The sequence below is a fragment of the Cimex lectularius genome, unplaced genomic scaffold (genome assembly GCF_000648675.2).
Source record: "Cimex lectularius strain Harlan isolate CLEC.00 unplaced genomic scaffold, Clec_2.1 scaffold168, whole genome shotgun sequence".
NCBI lineage: Eukaryota > Metazoa > Arthropoda > Insecta > Hemiptera > Cimicidae > Cimex > Cimex lectularius.
In genome coordinates, this window is record NW_019392902.1 from 609977 (window position 1) to 633079 (window position 23103).

At 35.2% G+C, this 23103-nt stretch overlaps 1 protein-coding gene and 1 pseudogene across 1 annotated transcript in view; one reads left to right on the top strand and one right to left on the bottom strand.

The window, feature by feature from the left end:
* Positions 1-23103, bottom strand: part of LOC106674224 — a 324578-nt gene that overhangs the window by 28725 nt on the left and 272750 nt on the right. The window lies entirely within an intron of this gene.
* Positions 13347-15311, top strand: LOC106674223 (annotated as a pseudogene).

Genomic DNA, 23103 nt, shown 5'->3' on the forward strand with positions numbered 1-23103 from the left:
TAAGCTGTCAGATCTTTCCGTCTCGGTTCATAGAATTTTGCAAAGAAACAGCACCCTTACGATCCAAGGGGAAAGATTTAAGAAAAGACGTAACGCAAAAAACATTTACAATTAAGATGAGCCCAGTTGCTGTGACGAGACGATTTGCAGCTTCCATAATTCCGACGTTTGATGTCATGAAAACCCACATGCGCTTATATCATTTAGCTCGATTTCTCAGTGAATTTGTGGCAAGGAGTAAACATTCAAGACGGTTATACTACCTACCTTGAATTCAACAGGTCTCAAAATGTCAAATTATTTACTGCAGAATTAACATTTTATCACATACGCGAGATTTAATATAAAAACGTTGTGAAAGGTAAAATAACCAGCAAAATGAAATACCACAAATATAGGCGGCATAGGTGGCCCCAACGGTTTAGGCGTCCCGGGTTCGAATGCAGTAGCCTTGCATTTAAACCCAACATTCTTATGTTTTATTTATTTATTTTTTTTTAAATAAAAAAACGCCGGCAATCCAAGGTTCATATAACCTCGTAGTTGAAATACCCTCATAACAAATACCATTGAGAATCAGACTTTTGACAATAGAGATTTTTAGACCAATTTGCGATGTATTTCCAATAAAACCTTTGTATTCCGCTAAAATATATTTAACAAACTTTGTATTTATTCTGGGCTTTCTATATAGTCGTGAGTTAGACCACAGAGGCGACATGGCTTGATTGATCCCTTTTCAAAGCCAGGGAGATACCACAAAAGGTTTGCGGGCCAATATACTCTGTTGAACTCCCCTCGTTATTAAACTCTTTCATTATTATTAAGGTACAGGTACAAAGAAAACAGAAGATTGCTGTTCTTTTCTATCAAAGAAATAAACTGTGTTCAAATATAATAAACAGCCATAATCCTCATAAAAAAACTACAAATTTGCGTATTTGTGTTGTAAAATAACATTCATACTGTTTTACTACAACATTCAGCTAAATGCACAAATTGAGAAACTTAATAATAAAATACTAGAAAACTAATTGCAAAATTTGATCTCCGGTGTTACCTCTACGTTATGTGATATTGTCCTGGTTTTTATGCATTCCCTGGCTATTTCCCGTTTTTGTTCCAGCCGTACGTAACTAATAATTTAAAATTTATATGGCCTTATTTCCTCCTGCAAGATAAATCGACATCTGAACATATACTTTCTCCCTCGAAAGCTCAACGAAGGAATTGACTGGCTTCTGTCAAATCGGTATGACCGGTGATGGTCTCTTAATGTATAATTGTTACTTGTTTAATTTGAAAGTGAGGGTAAACTTAGATGGTTATCAGTTTCATGTTTAACTACTATAAAAGTAACAATTGCGCAAAAAGTTGAAATGTAGGATATAAACAGCGGATTTGTGTCTTGTGTACTCACGTTTATTAAGAAACCTACAGTACGTAACTAATATAGAGCACCTAATACATTGTATATTATATGAAATGTCGGAGAAATATGAATGTACCAATTCGCTTATTTTTGGTAAAACAAAAAACAAACTTTTATGTCTCGTAAAATTGTTTGGAAACTATCATGCTTCCATATTCTTTATTTTATCAATAAATATATCAAATATTACGACAGGTACTATATGTAAAAATAATGACATATTATACGATTAAAAAGAGAAAAAATGTTATTGTTGCTTAAAACTGTTTTTAATTATGTTGAAAAGTCTTTATCTCTAAAGAAAAAATAAGCTATTAGCCACATAATCTGATCAATGTCTTCTGGAGTATCTGTACTGTAGGTAGCGTGTCAGGTGGTGAACGTTTTATTTCCGGGACAAACCATGACGGTCCACCATTTCCCAGAAAAGAAAACAAAACAAAGATCGTCAAAGCATTCCATTGTGTACAACAAAGGAGAAAAAGTAAATCAGTGTATACATTTAAATGAGACGTACAATTGAAGCAAAGGGCCGGGGTTGGTTCCTCCTTTCAATGAAGTTAGGCTTCAACTCTAAACTGAGTTATTTTTCTTCTTCTTTCTTCCAACCTACCGGAAAACTTTCGGCCCGAGGAGAAAAATATGCTTGCAAAAATGACGCGATTTACATCTCGTCTAATCCATACCGGAAGAAGTTGAGTTATTGAAGAACTACCTAAAATTCCAAAGTTTTAGTACGCTTTAACGAAAAATGCAGATAGGTTTTAGTGCACAATTACACAATACGTATATTTGGGTATGATTGACTTCTGTCGTACTACCTCTCACCCAAACTCTCTCTTTTTCTCTCTGCACTTTCACTCTCTCTTTATCTATGTATATATCTCGAACTATTTATTTATCTATTTTTCCCCACTCTTATCTATTGACGTTTATTTGGTAGCAAATGTATTTGTATGTTACAAAAATCCAAATTATAAACTAAAATTGCAAAATTGCACATTTATTTTTTTGTGTTTCTATTTTGCATACGGGTTAATCCGCAGTAACAGGAAGACGAAAACAATATTGCACAAGATAGAGACAAATCATACGCTCGGTTGAACACCATGATGAAATTACGAAAAGCTCCTTTTTAGAGGCTAAAAGGAAGAAGAAGCCGGGATAGAACGGGACGTCTATAGGAGGCAAAAATAAATAAATAAATGTACTGTATATACGAGTACTAAAGGGAAGGGGAGTGCTGAGTCGAAACTCGATGTAATATAATTTTATGTCGGATCGCCCCTTGGGAGGTGGGAGAATATGAAGGTTTGTCCAGGCTTCCCCTTTAGCCATCCGTACAAAACTCTATATTTTATACAGAAATATCTCAGAGAGAGAGAGAGAGAGAGAAAGAGAGAGAGAGAGAGAGAGAGAGAGAGAGAGAGAGAGAGAGATCCATGCTTTACAAAAAAAAAGATTATATTACAGTTTGTAACAAAGTTAAATTTCTGGCTGTTTATGTATATATGTAATATGTACGATCTATAAAATGTATTTTCCTTTGATCAAATTCAAAAGATGAGAATGTATTCTACATAAAATAGACCAGGGATTGCTGCCGATATGGATAGAACGTCCACATCCTGTATTCTCCCCACGTATCTGGCGTGAATGGATCATTAATGCTTGCGTGTCAGATCATAGCGGAAATTGATGCGCATGACGCTCAACTACTCATGATTAATAGAAAACCTATTACCTGTAGGGTTTTCATTTATGATGGGAGAGTACAAACACATGTCCTCTAGAAAGCAATGAAACATCGAATATTCGAGTTAGTAAAATGAAAAAGGCAAAATTCGATTTGTGAATTGTAAACGAGGAAACTTATGAACAATAGAGGCAAATGAGGGTTGATTAATGACCTATTACAATCATGCTGAAATCTATTTGTGTACCGCACAATCTCTGATAAGTAATTGTGAAATAAACTATCAGAATAAATTTTCATTTATACAACTTCTTGTAAATTGGAAACTAACAAGTAAAAATCTTCTAATTTTATACATAGTTTTTTAATTATTAATTACCGATTAGGCGGTAAGAGCTACATGGAGATCAAACAACCCCACTCACACTGTACTTCCAGCGGATACAAAAAGAGCAATTACCAATTCAACAAAAATTAATGGGGAATCCGCCGTAAAAACATGGAAATTATTCAAAATAACAAAATATATGAGTCCTTGGTTTGCTGAGAATGGGCCTAGAAGGAGCTCATACTTAACAGCTTGCGCATAGGTCATACCAAGATCGTTGGTAGGCACATCTAGTGTGCAAAGAAAGTACTTCGACCTACCGCATGATCGATGCACGGTCTTGCTGCACAAAAACGGTCACAGATCGCTTATCCAATACCTCACGGCCATAAATATTTTCAACTGTACATTTGTATGTCCTTTGAATGTTTCTTTTTGTAATATATGTTATGTATTGGAACGAATGTATTTATTAGCAAGAATGAATACCGGGGAATATCTAGTATTCGGGCACGACTGAATGATATTAGCTTGAATGCAATAACTTTTTATTTGTATCAATGTACTGAGTGAATGTAATTGATTAGTGTGTAAGAAGAGACCATGAAGAATATCGAGTACTGAAAGGCATTGTGAATGAAGTTTGGTGTGTGAATGTAATTTATTATCGTGAATGGCTTCTTCCCCGTTACTCCGAGGAATATCCAGCAGTCTTGGCCAGTATGAATGCTAACCAAACTACCATGATTTTAAATGTATGTTCTTTAAGAAAATACTTCATACATTAAATGTATGTCTTTGTATTATATTTAAAAATTATTTTATTATTTAATTAAATATCTATTTATTATTAATTATAATTTCCAATTTTTATGCAAAGGCGGTTGAGAAGAAAAATGGCCGCGGTTCCGGGAGCTGAAGATCTTTGGTTCGACTCGCGACACAATTTTTTCTGTTCAACCGTCATGCATAAATATCTAAACAAATTATTGATGTTTATCATATGTATTTTATACTCGACTGTCGAGGCATTGGGGTGTAAAGTGGATGGAGATGGTATAGGGAAAGAGAGAGTCAGTTATTAGAAATGCGAATGTTAATAGGCTTGAATATGACTTGGGTGAATTGTCAGTGAAATGATTAGTAGAAAAAATTCGAGAAAGAAAAGAGAATATCAGCAAAGTATGAGAAGGCTGGCGAGGACCAATGTAGTTTGAGACGATAAAAAAATTAATCAAGATCTTTACATTTCAAAACAACGTTTATTAAATGCTTAAAATCCACAAAGGAGGTATGTAAGGCTAAGGCAGACCCTTCTATCTCCAAAGCTCACTCACTCCGTAAAAATGATCAAAGGTTTAGCCTACTCGTCTCCATTTTTACAACCAACAACTGTCACATTCAAAATCGCATTTCTAACTCATCTGACCAGTGACTAACTCTAAGCTGTAACTGACTTGTGACCAACTGGTCAGTGTCGCTCCATTCCACAAAACTACTACTAACCACTAGTGACTTCCCATTTTGTACCACACCTTTTGCCAACCTCCCCCAAGGATTTCCTCCCCGTAGCAGCCCCTTTGGCTTCACTATTTTTCAATTCTTAAGCTCTCCTTTGGAGGGGATTCTCGGCCGTCATAAGAAAACACGAAATGTGTTGCTGCGACTTTAACATATTCTCATTCTAATTGTTCAATACAGGTAATACGATAATCTTTATAAATGAATTAATAAATAGGTACTAATTAGCTAGATAATCGTACGTATTGAAACAATAGGTTTTTGCATGGTAAACCCGGGAGAGAGGGTAATAGGTTTTTCCATGAGCATGTAAAAACCGCGAATAAAACTCGAAAACGGTTCAGAAGTCTGGCAATGTGGAAGGTGACCAGGTGAATTGAAGGCTTATTAAAATTTCCTATCGATTGCTATCGGGCGCCGCCCCAGAAAGATTTCCTTGCTCCACAGCTCAATTTGAAGTTTTCGTAAAAAGTGCAAAATTTAACATGTTCCGATTTTTAAATTTGCTGATAAATGATTGAAGCTCGGAAAACGTTTAAAAAAACTGAAATTTTCTAAAAAATGAGACCTAGCGCAGGACTGTGACAAAAGGCTGAGAAAATATGCATATCCAAAGTTGGCCATCTTTTCGTGCCAAAACCAAGTGGTTGGTTTTTTTATGGGCAGTGTAATTTCCTCGCGACGTTTTTAAATAACCAAACAATTAATGAACCTTCTTTAGATTTACCAAAAGTTTGAATAGAAAACAAAGTTACGGTTATAATGTAAATTAATACAATTAAATCTGATTTTTCTGATTAACCAATCTTTTAAAACAAGTTATTCTTCCTTAAAAGGTTCTCTTCCTAAAAAATTGGCTTCTCATGACACGACCATTCTGTATTTGGATCCGAACTCGTAGCCATAAATATGAAAAGAGATAACCATTCTCCTTGAAATAATAGTCTTTTACCGAGATATATAATTATTATTATTCACGAAGTAATTGTTGCCATACTGTGTGAAATAAAAGTATGTATATTTGACAGATTTTTAAAATTTCTCGAAGAGAATTATGCCATCTGCTATTTGGCCTGGGTCCTTGGATTCTTCCAAAATTAACCCCTTGTCAATCCTCAGGGAGCATTGTGTTTGCATAATTATCCGGAGTCCCACCCATTGTCGCCGTAACGAATTGTTCCGCCCCCGAGGGCCCCCAGCCGACTTATTAATTTCTTTCCAGTCTCAAAACGCCCCGAGTTATAGCTCGGATGGAAAATAACTTTCAACTCTCGCTCCCATCTTTCCTAGTAGGATCGTTCAAATATATCACAAAATGAATCGGAGAGTTATTTCCTAACAAATGACTAATATTTTAACAGCACTTAGGATAAAAGTTGATAAAACAAACTCTATTTCTGTAGAAAGGTTGGCGAAAACTTTGAAGATAAAAAACCCTAGCCTTGAAAAGTTTTTCTCTACTAAGCTAATACTCTTAATTGAAAAGGGCACGGAAGTTTTTGATTGTTCCAAACTAAATTCTTATTAAACGGTAGGCAAAATAAAGTTAAAACAATGCTCTGATGTAAAAGACATTTAAATTAATAAATACACGGCAGAATTGTGCTTATTCTTTATTTAAAAGAAAAAATCCCGCCTTAGCATGAAAACATAGAAAGAGTAGTTCCACCAAACATTTTAAAACATTTTTAACAATTTTTAAAAGTATGCAATTAAATGTTTAAATCAGTATAATATTAGATATGACCATGTAAACTACATTCATATAATTCACCTTTCGTGAATCTAATTCAATTGTTCTAACCCCACATCTAGTAAAACTAGTAAATATTATTACAATAATCTTACAGTTTCGTAATGGGTCATTTACATAATGTTAAGTAAACATCTACCTGATCACTGAGCAATTGTTTCAATGGTCAACTGTTTAGAACACCAATTACACACTCAGGTCTTATTAAAGTAGTCATTGTGATAAGACCTATAAACTGGAATTGTCTCCAGTGTCATAACATAAATTTGAAAAAGATGTGCGATATGTTTTTGAGATTATTGCCAAAACTGACTAAAATTCAGTTTAAGTGGATAAAAGATTCATATAAATCACCTAATATTACAAAAGCTGGTTTGGTAATGATGGTAAGGAAATTAAAAATTATCTACAACTGCTCACTGACATCTGTAATTATTCACAAAATTTTGAATCAAGGAAAATTGGATATAACTTTGAAAAAGTGTATAAAAAAGAAACAGTGAAATCTAAAATGATCAAATCATAAAATTTTGTAAATTCTAAACGTAATATAGATAAAAGACTTGAATCATCATTTAATGATATAACTGTTGAGTTTAATAATTGTTTTTACGTAGTTTTTATTATTGTTATTTATGAAGGGGTGTAGGCGGTGATATCGATACATAACCTTATGTAAATTATTGAATATAAGTATTTACAAATCATTGTTAAATTTTTTTAAAATAGGAGTACTGTGTCGTACAGTGCTACTCTATAATTTTCCATGTGCAATATTGCTAATAATCTTTGAAAGCAAATAAATACAATTAAGTAATTACAATTAACTCAATTCCAGGACTGTAGTCAATTCTCAATCAGCCAGTTTAACTTTTGGCAATGTAGGAATACACATGATGGTATCCTTCAATTTGTCAATTACACTTTGGAATGTTTTGAACAATGACTTTATAAAAGGCTTTGTTTTTGGATCCTAGTTAAGCATTTCATTCTGTTTCACATCTCCTTCTAATAAATAAGCTAGGAAGAATGGATTGTGATATAACTCTATCAATCTTCTTTTTTTATCTAAAAAATAGACTACAAATGATAAAAACTTATGTAGAATCTATAGAAAATGTGAATATAGGAGTATCTCAGAGATCTTTTATGAGGCCACCCCAATAACCCATTTAATCAAACGATTTCTTCAATAAATTTTCATATTTAAATTTAGAGAAATACCACGAACTGGAAGCGTCTCGGCAAAACAGTGGTTGTTCTTTGGATAAGCGGACACTCCAGTCTAGAGGGTAACGAAAAGGCGGATGAGGCGGCTGAAGCCGGGAAGCCCAACCTCACGACTTAACCACCGAGTTCCGACCCTCTGACGCTAAAAATGCAATAAAAACATGATTAAAAGAAGGTGGCATCGCCGGTCGGCCGGGTCGGCAGAGAAGCTCTCATATGTCAAGAAAACTGTCGATAGGTGGCCTGAGGATCTGACTCGTGGAAGAGGGGTCATCGTCACCTGATTATGAATAGACCATGCGAGGTTGACGTACGAACACTTACTTTTGGGCCAAATCCCGCATGTTGAGGTTGATCATGTGGCCCACCTCGCTGAAGTGTGAAGTTCCTTGGTTCCATATGGAGAGTATGTAGGAATGCCATCCGATATAAGAATTTTGTTTGAGTACCGAAGCCTATTCCGAGTATTGGGGAAAGAGGAGTTGTTTTATTGTGAATTGAACTGAAAATTTTATGTCTTAGCGGGTGTTGACATTGAATGCATATTGTGCAGTGTTTGATGGCCCTTGGCCGTATTGAGTACCTCATCGCCTTCAATTAGGTTAGTTTTATAATAGGGTAAAAGGTGATGGAGAGGTGCGTCGGTGGCTGCAACGGTTTAGGCGTTTTTAGGCGTTGACACGGCGCTTATCACCGTAAGATAAAGGTCCCGGGGTTCGAATCCAGAGGCCCTACATTCGAACCTGACATACTGACGAATGTTTTTTTTAAACACCGACACCCCGAAGGTTCTTATGTCCTCCGCTGTGCCATCCCCAAAGTGATGGAGGAATATCGATTATTATACCACCTTAACTGAGTAAATTAGAAAGAACGAATTTAAGAATGAGTGAAAGAGAGAATGGGTTTGGTTTTTGAAAATGATTGCGTTGCGGGTAAAAATGGCCTAGGTGTAGGCAGCCCTGAGACCTCATCCTCAGCAAGGTCTAACCCCGGACTGCCAACACCTGAAGTGGGTGATTCTCGAGGCCTGCCGGTAATTTATTGTAAAATACAAAAACTGGAATTGCTGGTGGAAAATGAGAAGAGAAAGGCTCAATTCTGTACATGTGTGTATGCATGTATAGATTTGAGCTTATGTAACGCAACAATCAGTAATCAGAAAATGTTGCTCATAAATAAAATAATATTAAAGAAATCTACTTCTTTTATCAATAAAATATGACAAAAAAATCAAAGGGCGAGTCTTTCCAAAAAAACTCCCCTAATATAAGTACAATTATTACAATTAAAGTAAAATTATTTTAATTTATTTTCCAGAATATTGCTCCCATTAATGAAACTATGTTAATTAAGTTCCTTATTCCACCCTGAGAAATTCTCCCTTCGCCACTAAGCTTAACTGGGACATCGTGTCTAAAGTACCTACTGGACCTCTTGAATTTCTATTTGCTGATGGAATTTACTTCTACAACAGGGCGGCAAAGATGTACAATATTACAACGACAACCCCTTAACATTTATAGCGTTTACATAATTATTTCGTAGGTTATCATTAGGTATAATTAAAATCCTATTCACCTCTCGTTTAATTAATTTTACCTTAAGAGTTGCAAAAGTGCTTGTTAGTCTTCTTAGATTACTTGTTTTGCCCGTCCGGTACTACGGCCAGCTAGTAAATTTCAATCAAAGATAAATGGTTTCTTTTACGTTCGTCCCATTAGCACATGAAAGGCTGAGCGCCTACCTATAAATCTTTTCAGAGGTCAGCACGTTTCTAAGCTCCTTCTGATACGAGCTTTATATGAAATATTAGTTAATAGGTAAATTTTATAAACTCATAAGGTAATTTTCTCTTTCAAACTACTCATTGATTCGAACTCAATCTTTTTGAACGAAAAAGAGGAAAGAAGAAAGTCTAGATTCCCGTAAATTATAAATTCACAGTAGGTTTATTTAATTAATTATTTATATAACAACTTACAGTACATGTAATCTTTCATGGGAGGCATGTTAAATAAACAGTTAATAAACAAATTATCAGGTCGACCTATTATTTGTGATTTCCGATCAACATCTTTGCTATTGTTTTGTAAAGCAACGATTACGATGTGTGAATAGTTTTGAGTTCAGCTCACTCGTTTGTTCGGATTTTGTCTGAAGATGTGTGAAATATGAAATGGACCATCCTGAATTTCCAGTAGTGACTATCACGTCCCACGCCGACTAGCGAGGTATTTCATAAGGTATGAAAGCCGACCTTTGGCAGCCAAAACACTTTAAAGTCAGGACATCTATTCCGAAAGTCGTTTCCGGTGTCACTTCTTATTTTCATGCATCCGAATTGAGAGAATTTTATTGGCATCGATAAATCCTAGAACCTTTTCGGTATAATGAAAATTTATGCGTGTATACCAAGGCTTTTTTAATTTCACAACGATGACTTTTTTGTACAACTTTAAATTCGTTCCGAAATAATTAGTTGTAAATAGACAAACACAATTGAATTCGAACTTTAATATAGAAATTTTCCATGAACAAGTAGTGCTTAATTTTCAGTTTAAAGATTGATCTAGTTTGTACATAAAATTCAATATTTTGTAGTACCATGTACTTTTCGGAACAAATTATAAAGTTGGAATCAAAGTAAAGTACAAGTAAATTCCTACTAACTTCCCATCTCAACCCACCTTTTTTTTAAATTTTCCTTCCTTTTTGGCATTTTTCAAATGTCGTGTAATCTATTTGATTCTCGGCGACAAATGAAATGACCACGGAGAGCTTTAGTGAAGTATACTTGTAATAATTTATTACTTATTGTATAAGTATACTACATTTTGCTTATTACATTTTATTAGGTTTCGTGGTCCGCTTGACCAAATGAATCTTTTCAATTAATTAAGGTTTTGGTTGAGATAAACCAATCAGTGTCACAAGCGGGATTCGAACCAACGACCTTCGGCTAAATATGCAGCTGTTCTACCACTTGAGCTATCGTGACTTCGATCCGTCGGGTTGAGATGGGAAGTTGGTGTCCGAGTGGATCGAAATCACGATAGCTCAAGTGGTAGAGCAGCGGCGTATTTAGCCGAAGGTCGTGGGTGACTGTTTTATCTCAACCAAAACCTTAATTAATTAAAATAAAACACTTTTTGCAAATGTAATTCTCATTTCTTTATATTGTGTATTGTCGTTTAAAATTATTACATTAATGTATATTAATAAATAATGTACATTAATAAAAATCTATAGTTAAATTGAGTTAATAAAGCAAAGAGAAAAAGATTGAAAACATTTTTATCGTTGAAGTACTCTAAACCTAAGAAAAGCCAAGGTCTGAGGGATATACGCTGTAGCTCTAAACAAAGTTTTGGCATCTGATAAAAAGCCTTATACTTAACGAAGAGATCAAACATCTGGGACAAAAAGAAAATTACCCCTGCTTGGGTACGAAAGCACACAGGGCCGAGAGGCAACGAGGAAGCCAAGGAAAGAAAATTCGATCAGAACGTACATCGCCTACTGTTTTGCGGAATACCAAACATCCAAAAACCTAGACCTATCAGATAATGTGTTAAAAATATATGTATGGCGCCAGGAGAAACTAACGGCAGAACTACCATACCGAGAACAACAATGATTTAGGACTGTTAATTGTACACTACAGCCCCGGACCAGCAGAAACAAACCTATGCCCATATTTTTAGGAAGAATAAAAAATAACGGAAAAAGTATTATCGTGGTGAGAAAGCCTACGCAGGATGAGATTTGTATTTCTGGGAGAGGAAATGCCAAAATGTGAAGGAGCTTTTAAAGCTTCTTAGTTTTATAAAAAAAAACCTTAAGTTTTACAAAGTGCTCTAAATAATATGGAGATTTGTCCGAAAGATCGTAAAGACGCCTACTGGCTGTAACCTTAACGATAACCTTTCTTATAGGTATATAATTAGAAATAACTTTTCAATTAATTAATATTTAATTAAAGTTTTGGTTGAGATAAAAAAGGCAGTGTCACAAGCGGGATTCGAACCCACGACCTTCGGCTAAATACGCCGCTGCTCTACCACTTGAGCTATCGTGATTTCGATCCACTCGGACACCAACTTCCCATCTCAACCCCTCCTTTTTTAATTTTCCCTTATTTTTGCCATTTTTTTCCGCTTGGTGGACACTGACTTTTTTTATCTCAACCAAAACCTTAAATAAATATTTATTAATTGAAAAGAATTTATTTACTACGAAACCTAATAAATTAGAAATAACGTTCTTATTGCCATTTTTATGAAACGGTAATTATCTCCATCTATCAGGGCATATAACAATTGCCATGGAAGAATTGATATGTGAGCAAGGGGGTTCTCAGCAAATGGCAAAAGTTATTGATGAATAGTTAGGGAATACAATCTGGAAATATTATATGTGGCTTATACTGATAATACAAGTATCAAAATTTGAAAGTATTTTACTACTTTAACACCGTATTTTATTGTGTACGATTCTGAGTTTCTGAAATCGATTGTAAATTGTGGATTTTCCGGGTTTCGGTGTTCACCTTGTTGATCCAATCCAATGAGGTTTACCATCATCACAAACTCCCAAGCCTTCATTATCCCGGCCGTGGTGACGAGCGGACACTAGATCCCTCAATCTGAAAAGGATTTGTTCAATTTCAATCCGGATTCAAAAGGACTTCTTAGTTTATAATATCCACCAATTTTTGCAGTTTTAAAATGTTTTCATCATTATAATAAAGAATACACCAGACAATGGGCATTTTGCCTTAATTTGACAGAATGAACAAATTTATAAAAATAGATTCTGATTGTTTTCTTTAGACATATTTTATCGTTTAAGAACATCAAGGGATGCCATATTTTCAGCAAGACAAAACAGACAATTGGTCAGGAAAGATTTGTCCGTTGTAGGACGTGCTAGTGCGTGTCGGCTGTAGTGTTTGCGAAATAGGTTTAAAAGTAAAAAGCTAGTCTTTGTCTTATTCTCAGGTTCCTTTTCTGGGCCTTTTTCTCTCTGGAATATTAAATGTGGACAAAATCCTAATGAAATTATCTAAATCGGGTTACCGTCTTTGTGTTTATTTAACCTGCCTGGAAATTCATAAGAGTTAATAATTCCAGCTGAAAAGAATGACAAGAATGACTAATTGACTAAATGACTAATAATTAACTACTTTAAAGTTATAATTAAAACTATGGCGGAACATGAACACGAATTTTTATGGAACTACTTTTATAGGGAACTTGTCATTATTTACTATTTTAAATCAGGACTTTTTTTTTCAAATAAGATCAACCGAAAAAACTCAAAATATCAGGGAAATAATAAAGCTATACCCATATGTTTAAAATGTGTCTTTAGAATTTTTAATCGGTTTGCTTAAATCAGTTGTTCGATCATATGACATCCAAAAATTCAATTCCTCTATTCAAAACCAATTGTTCGCCAGACCGTTGTTCCGTTGTGTCAAGTGTCGCTATTACATGAAAATAAGTTCGTAATTAATTTTGGTAATTTTTATTCTGTAATCTCGCTTATAATGGCTGCAATAAGCTTCGTTAACCCGAAAGCGGAGTATGTGAGATCTTCTCAAGCGTTGAACCTGAACATTTCCGCGGCCCGGGGCCTCCAAGACGTCATGAGATCTAACTTGGGGCCGAAAGGAACGATGAAAATGCTTGTTTCCGGTGCCGGCGACATCCAAATCACCAAAGACGGTAACGTGTTACTTCATGACATGCAAATTCAACATCCGACTGCAGCTCTTATTGCACGTACTTGCACGGCAATGGATGACAATACGGGCGACGGGACAACATCCACTGTTCTCCTGATTGCTGAGTTCTTAAAGCAAGCCGATATGTACATAACCGAGGGCGTTCACCCTAGGACTATAACAGAGGGTTTCGCATTGGCTCGCACACAATGCTTGAAAATCCTCGACAACTCCAAGATCCCTTTTAACGCAGAAAGGGAGATGCTGATTTCTGTGGCAAAGACGTCTTTAAACACAAAGCTTCCTCCTATACTGGCTGGAATATTGACGGACGTCTGTGTCGACGCTGTTCTCTGCGTTCAGCAGTTAAGCAATTCCGTCGACCTCCATATGATTGAAATCATAACGATGAAATCTAAACTAGAGACTGAAACACAGCTGGTTCAAGGTATTGTCTTAGACCATGGCGGACGACATCCAAACATGCCAAAGCGCTTAACCAATGCTTACATCCTTACCTGCAACGTTAGCCTGGAATACGAAAAGACCGAAATCAATTCCGGTTTTTTCTATAAATCAGCTGAAGAAAGGGACAAATTTGTCGTATCAGAAAGAGAATTTATACAAAAGAGATTAGATAAAATAATCGAACTCAAGAGAAAAGTCTGCGATGGTACAGACAAGAGTTTTGTCGTCATCAATCAGAAAGGTATTGATCCTATTTCTCTGGAAACTTTAGCTAGAGATGGAATATTAGGATTGAGAAGAGCTAAAAAGAGAAACATGGAAAGACTGATCCTCGCCTGCGGAGGGTTTTCAATGAACAGCATCGATGATTTGACCGAGGACTGTCTTGGTTATGCCGGTCTTGTTTATGAGCAAGTTTTGGGTGATAACGTCTACACTTTTGTTATGGAATGCTCTAAGCCACAAAGCGTGACCATACTCATCCACGGACCGACAACATATTCAATCAATCAAATGAAAGATGCCGTCCGTGACGGTTTGAGGAGCATCAAGAACACGATAGAAGACGGCGCCGTTCTTCCAGGAGGAGGGGCCGTGGAGGTCTGGCTTCGGCGTGAGTTGCTCAAATACGCCGATACCATCACCGACAGGAAGAAGGTCGGCGTTAAAGCTTTTGCAGATGCTCTTTTAATTATTCCTAAAGTGTTGGCCGTCAACGGTGGGCACGATCCTCAGGAAGTCGTCGCTTCGCTTGACGTGGGAACTGATACTATGTTCCAATTCGGATTAGACGTCGAGACCGGAAAACCAATGACCCCGAAGGAAAAAGGAATTTTCGATAACTATTGTGTGAAAAGACAGTCTATCATTTCCAGCGCTGTCGTGGCCGGTAATATCCTTCTTGTCGATGAAATTATGAGGGCCGGCCTTTCATCTCTTAAGGGATAATTTTAATGCAATACCAAGGACCCTTAATTTTTTAACCTAAACATATGTTTTCATAAGAAAATACATTTCCTTAGTTTACAATTTTTTTTTTGAGTTTTTTGTAATGCATTAAATATTTGATGTTCTCATTTGATCGGTGAAATTAAGCAAAATAAACAATTTATTAGAAACATCATATTAAACAAATAAATTTTTATAAAGTAAGTGTTGAATTATACATTTTTTACACGTTCAACTGGGTCACGAGAAATGACAACAAAAAAACTCTTATTTACTCATGGAAAGAAATGAAGACAAATTACACAAAGACAAACAAAAACATATGTAGTGACTTTTATTTAATTATTGTGCTAATATTTGCTTAATTATAAACTGTTTTATATTTTTAAATCCAACAATATCCGTTACATTGAGCTTTACATAGACAGTAGAAACCCAACTGATTGACTAAAAAGGGGCTCTTTTCTACTGACTAAATTAGGGATGTAAAATAGCCCAACATAAATTAATAAAAAAATCTGCATAAAACTTCTAAAAACGAATAAATTCAATACATCTTGTTGGTTTCTTTTTTATGAAGAACAGATTCAACCAGTTGTTTTTTATAAATTTTATTGCTTTATCTTCAACATATAATATCTACATAAGCTTAATGGTTTCTGTTGTTTGGTTATTTGCTGATTTAAATCAGTAGCTATGTGTGTGGATCCACGCCACTAAGAATTAATTACTGACAAGCGATTCCAGTCACAAACCGTTTCACTTTATTTTGAGTAGCTCCGAGCATAGACAATCTTATGTTCGGCCATCAGATCGGTCAACGAGTGCACATCAAAATTATACCCCAATCCAACCAAGTCGGCTATCCTGGGCTTTACTTGGATAGCAGACTTGGGAGCAGCAATGCTTCGAAATGTAATACGCCTCGAGCAAGAAGTTTTCAAGAGAGTGATAGTGACAATACATTTTGGAGAAAAATCTTATCTAATTTAAAATAGCTTATTACTGTGCAAAGCTGTTTCAAAGTGTTAGAATTCGTAATCTTGCAGTAATAATTCCACGTTAAACTTTACAGGTCAGCGCGTAAATAGAGACATTCAAATAAATGAAATTAAAGTGATTTATTTAAATTGCCCAGAACCCATCATTTGCAAAAACCAAAGCTTTGTAAATAGGTAAAAGCAATACAAATTACTACACCTTATTATAAATTCCCTTTGACGATGATTTAAACCTCTTGAATAAACAAAGACGGTATCTCCTCGAGGCCGTTCGAAGACCTTAAATATCTCAGCCGAATAAATTGAGGGAAAATCTAGATGTGATTATCCAGACGGTGGTCCGTATCCCGTTATCGGATGACGGTTGCGGTATAGGTTTCAAAAAATCGTCCAAGTAATTCATCACTTCTAACAAATTGTATCTTTCATTTATTCAAAGATCACTTTTTCTGTCAATTTTTTTAATACTGATCTGTCCCAAATGTTATGCACGATAATAAATTGAGGGGGTCCCTGGTTTGAATCCAGCGGCCATGCATTCGAACCCGACGTTCTTACAAATGCTTTTTGCAAAAAACATCGACACCCCAAGGGTTGACAGGACCTCTGCCGTTACGAACCTTCGTAAAAATAAATACATCACCTTCGTAGATAACTAATGGAAGAAAGATTAAAAGTGTTATACTTTATGTATGAGTATAGCAGTCGGTTGTCTACGTGATATATAAATTCTTCTCTCAATTTTATGTACTATTGAGACTCATGTGGTCGTTAAGTCTGGTATCAAGCTTATCCTCCATTTTGGGAGCTAGTAAATAATGGTCCGAGAGCTCGAAAAATCCCTGGAAATGATCATCTCGGCCACTACTTCCTATCGATGTTTTCCGTGCTATAATAGTTACACTCTAAAGAACAACCAAACCGGTTCATGTAAATCAGCAGAAAATAGATTTTGTGTTCAATTTTAAGTAAACAAATTGAGAAGCTGCCCTTTTTTTAGTAATAAGAAAATCTCTATTCCTATTATAATTTTATCATTTTCACTTGACCTTCAATTATACTAATTTTTCTCATGATGGTAGTAGATCTACAAAACAATATATACCAACAAATAAATAATATAATTCTAATTGTTTCTTTGAAAGAAATTGTATTCATCACTCCGTTATATTTTATGTATAATACAATTAATTAAGGTTTTTAATTGAGATAAAAAAGTCAATGGCACGAGCGGGATTCGAACCCACGATCTTCGGCTTGATACGCCGCTGCTCTACCACTTGAGCTATCGTGACCTCGATCCATTCGGACACTAACTTCCCATCTCAGCCGCACCTTTTGAATTTTCCCTTCTTTAATTGGTCAAGCGGACCACGAAATTAGTGAATTTATGTATAATGTTTAGTTTTCAATAATTTTGGGCTGACTATTTTTTCCGTCCGTAAGCAAACTGAAATGAAATAAGCTTGTTATTTTTGAGCAATCGGATTTGTGATAAAATATATTACATGATTCAAGATATCGATTGGTTTTGCAAACTCTGATTCCTTAATTTTAAAACCTTTTTCTAACACAAGAGGCCTTATCGCCAGTCGGTCTTTATTATTTTATTCTCTTTGCTAAGTTTAAGGCTTTTTATTATATCCAAAGCGTTTTTTGGGGGTGCCGCGTGTATCTTCAGGTCTTTTTCCGCTGGTTCTTCTTCGACCTGGTAATATCTGCAAAGGCTTGTTTCTGGTACTCCGAGTCTGCGGTGTCATTTCATTTTCAATCATTTCAAACTCCTTTTTGAAAAATAAATTGAATAATTTTCATTTTATAAGGTCAACTGTAAACTGAACAGTTTGAATTCATTGATTTCACACCTTCTAATCAAGAAATACAATGGCATATTTCCCAAGGGTTGTATAAATTCTGGTCTCTGGTTTATTTCCATAGATACCAAATTAGTTAGATTCGGGTAAAGCTTCTGTATACGAAATATGGTCGGATAAACTAGGATCCCTTTCTTTCAGTCAGCTCTATCGGGTAGTTTAATTTGAAATTTCGTAATAAATCTTAATTGTGGGATTGTGGCGTCAACAGTTACCCCAAACTTTATCTGTAGTCCAGAAGCTCCTCTTTATGCCTTATTGAAACCTGTCTCCTGCAATAACCTGTGAATTGTGCTCTCCATAATTGAAGATGTGTTCCAGAGTGTCAGAGAGGGGAAGTTCTCATTACTTCAGTAATGAGGATTTTGTCGATTCTTTGTAATGTTTTTGTCTACCAAACCACCAAACCATAGGTCATCATGAATTTGACCGCTATGGATAACTTCAGGGATATCTTAAGAGTTAGTCCTCAGATTTCAGCACAAAAGCTTCTACAACTACCGATGATAATGATCGTTCTCAGAAATAGTTAAGGTGGAGTGAGTATATCAATTTATTGGATGAAAACGTTGGTTCTATTCACAAACTGTTTTCGCAGTTATCCGGATTTCGAGTTCTCAAATGTTCATCGTCAGACTGAATAAAAGTCTACAAGTACGTTTTCCAATGGAAATTGTAGAATGTGACCTGTATTTCTTCCGTCAATCACATTCAGCCATCTGTTTAGGGCGTTAACGAATGAACTAAAGATTCGTGATTGTGAGGTCTGGTATCTGAAAAGATTGGAAGGTTCAGTTGAAGCCCATAGTTCTATGCCGTACGGCAATAGTGCTTTCAGTGTAGGTTTGTCTATCAGCAGTCTATGGAGAATTTAGACCTATTTTCTAATAGTATGGCTAGTCTAATTAAAGCCCAAGGTTATGATTTTATGTAAAACAAAAAGTGGGTGAAAAATATGATTTTGTTGTGTTGAGTTGATTTTCCATTTTTTGAACCATTCTTCACTGGAATATAGGTACATGTGGAAGGTTCTGTGAACCATAACTGGGTCGAAGTTGGAAGATTGAATGGCAATGTCATCAGAGTATGTTAGCATAGTGATGACATGATTGGATTGCGCTTATAGATAAGAAAGTATGTAAATGGTAGAATGCCCTTGAGTTTCCAGAGCAAACCCCGATCGATAGCCTGTTCAACCCTTGCACACGATGATGTCCACAATGTCCACAACGCAAAGGCACTGTTGAACATTGAAATAGATACGCCTATAACCAAACTGATTGTCGGGGATTTTATTATAGGATTCGAGGATAGCGAGTATTTGCTTAAAAATGAGTTTTTGAGGGAGTTGAAGAGATGGTAGAAATAGAAACGGTGCTGGTTTCTTGGGTTTAGGGATTGCTTTAAAATATATATATTCGTAATCAAGTTTTTAAAGCCATTAATCCAATGTCTTTGTGTGTGTGTGTGTGTTTGTGTGTTTGTTTGTGTGTGTGTGTGTGTTTGTGTGTGTGTGTGCGCGCGCGCGTGTGTGTGTGTGTGTGTGTGAGAGAGAGAGAGAGAGAGAGAGAGAGAGAGAGAGAGAGTGTAACATATATTACTTACACCCTGGAGTTACCCCTTAAGGCAGTCCGGATCCTTGCACTTAATTAAAATGCAGCAATAGCAATAGATGAACAACTATCAGCTATCTCTTTTTGTAAATTTTAATATGTAAAACCTGTAATTCCAAATTAATTATTATAATTTCTGTTTTGATTAATTTATTAAATCCCCCAAACAACAACCTGTTTTTTTCTAAATTTGGACCAACATGATGATTTTATGGTGTTCAAGGTAAAAAATACTGCCGTAATTTGAAAGGGAAAAGTCAAGATAAAACGGTTATTTTTAAAAGAATGTTAGCCTAAAACAAAGTAAACACTTATTCATACCACTCATCAATAATTAATGAATTATTCATTTCTCGGTGTGTCTGGCAGGATCAAGGATTAGTCCATTTTTACGTATTCGTAGTAGTTGAAAATTCGAGCGGAGATAACAAGAGATTCGAGTGCATGCTGATTCTTGTGAATCCACTCCACATCTCTCATACATAGTCAAAAGGCCCTCTCCGGAGAGAAAATCCGGCCAGTGGCCTTTTCGAGATATTTTTTATCCATCGGCCATTTCCAGCCTGGGATATATTAAAACGAATATGAAGTGCTCAGGGGGATGCAACGGCAAAGCGCTGTTATAAACCACAGTAGCGTTAAACCAATAAAACAACAATAAAAGTTATTGCTTCAACCTTTAAACCGTTCCACGGCGAAACCCTCTTTATGGTGGGCGTAATTTAAACGAGGACCAACCACGCCACGTATAATATCTGGACAGTCATCTATATTGTTACAACCTCTTTGTATCACTTTTAAAAAAGAATTCTAACCACAGAGAGAGGCGGAAAATTAAATTACAATAAATTAGCTAAATCTATTTTATTAAAAGGGTAAGCAATGGGCAACAATGCAACAGTTATTAATAACTTTTTTCACAATGCATACAAAGTTATATAAGAAGAGTTTTGTTTTTAAATGAAAGAGTATTTTCTTTTTTCTGATAACATTGCAGAAAGAAATTTGTTTCCATCTGTTTTCAATTTTTCTAAAGCCTGTGTATGACTTGGTTTTGTACATTGGTGTTTTTTACGTTTTGTCTTAGGCTACACTCAAGGAAGTCGTTTTGATCTGTACACTGCTTCGAAATGGTTCTACCTATTGCAAATAATTTTAATTCCTTGACTTCTTCCTCTATCAGATGTTATCTTCCTATTCCTCTCCGTACATATATCAAGTTTTGGTCCTGAGACCTCAGAACTCTTCTAATCTCCTTATACTCAGAACTATTGTATTTAGTCCTTCCTCATCCATGCCACCAACTTCAACTCATTACTTGAGCCCTCTGTTAAAAATATGTTTTAAAATTATTTAAACAAATAATTTATATAAAATATATGATTGTACAGCATTGAAGAGGGCTCAAGTAAAGAGTTGAAAAGTTATGAAAATAAAAAATAATTCTTACCTTTTAGAAGATATAATAAAATTTGGCATAACTGTTCATTCACATGATCAAATTTTTGAGAGATTTTGTACAATTCCTTAAAATTTGTTGTTTATAAAACCATGTGTGTGTAACGGTATTTTCTGAATGAATTTCAAGATTTTCAAGGGTACTAGGGAATGCGGTTTATACGAAGTTACGTAGTAATGATTCCATTGAAGTAATTTTAAAAATAAAAAATAAAATATTTAAATATATAAAAAGACAATCAAGGGAGAGAAGAAAATTGTGTTCAAAAATTTGTGCAAGAAAAAGTATTTTTAAAAATTCGATTCATAATTAGATTTAAGAAAATATGAAGTGTTCAATTCCTGATTTTGTTTTTATGAGACTTAAAATGGCCAGCTGGATTCGACCATGTCATATCGATAAAACATAATCGTAGGGTGAAACCCTGTCCCTTCGTTCTTCAATGTTGAAAGCTTTTCATAGAAAGGACGTCCACAGCAGGGCATAAGGCAACGTCAGGCGGGGAGGAGTAAGTGTGTATCCTCGTCCCCTTTCAGGCCGTGTTACGCTTCGACGGCTATCTTTGCTTAACCCCTTGAAAATAAACTCTTACCTTCTCCCTAAAAAATATAACCTAGGAGTTTCTTTGTTCCCCGCGCCCGAATCTTTTATATGTGGAAACGGATCTTTGTGCGACACGACTTTTTCTGCAAAATCCCAACAATGACAACAAGAAAATCGTATTTCTTTTAAAATAAAATGCATCACCTTCTCGGTTGTAAAAGTCGTTCATTAGACGATCATAAAGATATCGTGAATGCGTTAGAAATACGTCTCAAAAATCCCTCAAACATAATTGTGTTTTTACAAGTACAAGTACAAAATTAAATGGTACAAAGTTTATGGATATTTGGTTACTTCGGCTATCCGAAATTACAAATCGTATTGTTAATTCGGGTTGGGTTTAGTGAATTTTGATCTATTGAAGATGCTCTTGTTTGAATCGTTATCTCAAAGATCCTGAAGCGGTGTTACCTTTACTAAATAACACCCCAAACCGAATTAATTAAAAAAAATTTCAAACAAAACTTCAAACCAAGCAGCGCAAAGCAAAACTTCACCCAGACAATATTAAAAGTTGAAACCGCATAAATCTTTTACATACAGAACAACGAGAAATCACAAAACACCTAACCGCCGATATAATATAGAAAACATTTACACATACTCAAAACGACACAAGCTAAGATGAATTACTCATTAAAAAACTAATAAACAAAGTAAGGAAAAACAACTTACTCATCGCATGAGCAGGCAAAAGTAACGCCAGCGAAGAAATAATCTCGACTACCTCGACAAAACTATCAACATTTCAAAAAAGCATCAAACACGTAACCAACAAATCAGGTGCAATCATAAAGCCAAAAGAAACGTTCAAATACTCCAAAAATACACAAACTAAACGTACCGATGTGACCAGTTATGAAGTTCAAACCAGCCCCCGTATACAAGAACATTACTCAAAACGCACCTCAAACTAATTGACACAACTGTCTAAAAAACTCCATAGACATAATTAACAAAATCAAAGACGTACAAATTAAAAACACCGCTAACACATGGTCTGCCCCCTATATATACAGATTTGCTATTTTTCTATATTTTCTAGACATTTCTGTATTTTTTTAGCCTCGGGGACCACGATTTTTTTTTTTTAATTCGTCGTTCCTTAATTTCAAGGATACTTCCCCAATATTCTTTTTAATTATTTGTAACAATTTAGGATATTCATTATCGTTACACAGATGAACTGAATGAAAAATCTCTTAATTTTTTTAATTTTATGTTTAATAAAAATATTTACTTCCATTATAAATACGCACTTTTAGTTGTGTATGTATTTTGATTTTTGTTTTATTCACTCGTTCGCAGAAGAAAAAAGTAATTATTTCAATATTGCAATTTACATCGGCAATAATAGAAAATGGTTGACCAGTTCGCCATTTCTATCATTCAACAACCCTGAAATTCCGTAATTTAAACCATCAACCTTTACGAGTGGCCCTGGTG